The following is a 2,927-nucleotide window of genomic DNA, read 5'->3' as shown; positions in this document are numbered from 1 at the left end:
AAGATTTTAAAAAAAAGTGGACTGGGAAAACTACAAAGCAAAGCCTCATCGCGAACAAAGAGAGCAGCTCCACCTCGCAGAGAGACTCAAATTTACACACTCATAAATGAAATACGAATAAAACACCAGAGAACAAAGGCAGACGCTCCCTCACGCTGCTCCTGTGAATACAGTCTGTCAGAAAGCTCAGCAAATGAGTCAGCACGTGAAACACTGTGTCACCAAGACAGCAGCCATCCTCTTGTCTGCGGCCTCTGTCATCTTTAGCCAGAGAAAAACTTGATTTACTTCTTGTGTGAAAGAAAAGGAAAAGCGAATCCACAATTAAAGCCCAGCTCAAAAAGGACCAGCATCACAATATTAGTTTCGCATTTTCACATCGTGAAACGAACGGACTTTTGAAAGAAAACCATCTGTAAACATTAGCAAAGGATAAATCCAAAAATATCCCCACAAGTGAAAAGCACATAAGGAAACTTCTGGAAGTGCTAGGACCTGCTGTGACTCTGGAGAGAAGAAATTAAATCATATTATAATACAAATAATATGACATAAAGGCTGGTGTGCAGCACAAAAACAAGGCACCCGGGAAGCACCGAGGAATGTACAGTACAACTGAAAAGGAGCAAGACAAAGAAAGCGGACAGGTGACCGACAAGGTGGAGGCCGGGGTAGAGGGCCAGGTTCGATGGGTGGAGGACCGAGTGGAGGGCACCACACTATGCGCCTGTGCCCCTTTGGCCCGTGCAAGATGAGCGTGCCCATCACCAGGTCAGCCCTGCACAGCTGTGTGCACCCACCAGACCTTCTCCACCTGGCCGTCTGCGCTCCGTCCACCAGGGATGAGCAGAACTGTCCAACCTTTACCCTTTCCTAATGATCTTTATCATATGCCAGTACCCTGCTGCGGAGCGGCTCTCCCAATGCTCAAAGAGGATTGTTGAAATGGTGTACTCCATGGGTGCGGGTGTCTACATTTTTAGTCTAATTTCACACTTTGAAGTTGTTTCATTAGTGCTGCAGACAGCTGTAGTTGTAATGTTTCACATGCACAGGACGGAGCTTTAACGAGCAGAGCTGGTCTTTGTCCTGTGAAGGGTGTCTGAGAAGCCCTGCCAGTGTGTGGAATGGAGGCCGCAGGTCTTCCGTCCTGAAGTGGAGGTGTGTATAGAACCAGTCGGGACCGATGGGGGAGTCCCGGGAGAGAAGGCAGCCATGGGTGCCTTCGGTTTCGCTCTGTAGGGTCAGAGACCCTGTGAGGTGGAGAGACCAGACAATGAGGGCTAGTGGTGAAACTTTCAGTTAAAAGTCTGAGCAGAAAAATCCAATCACAAAAGACATCACCCTCTGAGGCAAAATTCACCTATTTGGTAGGTGTGCATTCCTATGGATAGACCCAGCTCCCACTGTGACCTTGGCCTTGACCTCCACCTTGACCCCTCCATCATAGAGGTGCATGCTGGGAAGTCTGCACTGAAACCGAATGGTCCGCTTGACCTGACCCCAGGACAGATCCCTTCCTGGGGACCCGGCCACAGCGCAGGGGTGAAATTCAGAATGACTGCCCTCTGCCTATCCGGCTGAGGTCTGCCCCATTGAGCTAGCTGGATGTGTGTGTGTGTGTGTGTGTGTGTGTGTGTGTGTGTGTGTGTGTGTAAGCACCGTCGTCTTCTTCTGAGGAGCACCAGCTTGAGCCCAGACTGTGACCTTTCCCCCTGGGCTGCTCTTCAGCTGCCTGACACGCCACCGCACTGCTCGGCGGGTGGAGATGGTCACAAACAGGAAGAGATGAGCTCAAGACACGCGTGCAAACGCCAAGCCCTGAGAAACTCTGAGTGGAAAACCAACGGTGCAACTTGTGGGCGGGGAGGGGAGAGAAGAATGGGGGAGAGCGAGGGAAGAGGTGACATTATCCAAAGAGAAATGTACTTTCTGTCTCACTTATGTTACCCTCTGTTCATCAGCTTCTTAAAACACAAAAGAGGAAAGCTCGTGTGGGAAGTGGTTAGCACGATGAGGGACACTCAGCTACATCTTCTATACCGAGAAAAGGTGACTTCGGCAATTCCGTTCTCAAAATTGATCTGGGCTAATATTTACACCCCACATTACAAAGTAGAACAATCTTTTTATAGGCATATCATCCGTGTGCAATTCCTCCCAATGAGAGGGTTTGCGTAAATGGGTGAACGTTATGACAGAACTGTTGTTTATAAAATCTGTGACACAAAATAGGGGTTTGTGAAAAAAAAGAAGCAAAAATAGAATTAAATAAGCATTTCTGGACCGTGTAAGTCTTCTAAACGCATCTGCTTGGAAAACAAACTAAACTTATCTGTGTTAAAAATCTGCTTATGGAGGCGCCCCCCCTTCCTCTATTGTTCTGAGAGCCCCCCCCCCGGCTTGTCTGCTGATCTCAGGGTATGTTTACTCCAATACACAAGCTCCTAAGTTTGCACACTGCACGCACTGCCTTGAAGGTGAATACTTTGCTCGTTTGCATTCCAGTTCCTTCTTCTCAAGTCACCAGAAATGCTGTGCGGCAACTTCCTCCTTTCAGGATTGTAGGGAAGGCAGGCAAGTGTGATGCGAAGCAAGAGCTCAGCTCTGCTGAGGGAAAACCAGGCTTTCCTGGGGCCTGTCTAAGTGGGTCACACGCTCTATGGAGAGAAAACAACCATTTCCGCTCTCATCTTCCACCTAAGTCACCCTAGTGAATGATGAGATTTAATAAAACATATTAAATATTTACTTACTGAGCTGCTGATATGAGCCAGACAGTGAGCTCTGCTCTCTGGGATGTGACAATGAGTACTGATACAATCCATTTGCAGTCACATTCTCTTGGTGTGTACAGACATTGTCAGAGACAGAAGGAGGAGGGGAGGGAAGGGGAGGGGAGGGAAGGGAAGGGAAGGGAAGGGAAG

This window comes from Dipodomys ordii, unplaced genomic scaffold (assembly GCF_000151885.1).
Source record: "Dipodomys ordii isolate 6190 unplaced genomic scaffold, Dord_2.0 Scaffold198, whole genome shotgun sequence".
Taxonomy (NCBI): domain Eukaryota; kingdom Metazoa; phylum Chordata; class Mammalia; order Rodentia; family Heteromyidae; genus Dipodomys; species Dipodomys ordii.
The sequence above is the reverse complement of the archived record's forward strand: the minus strand, read 5'-3'. Positions refer to the sequence as shown.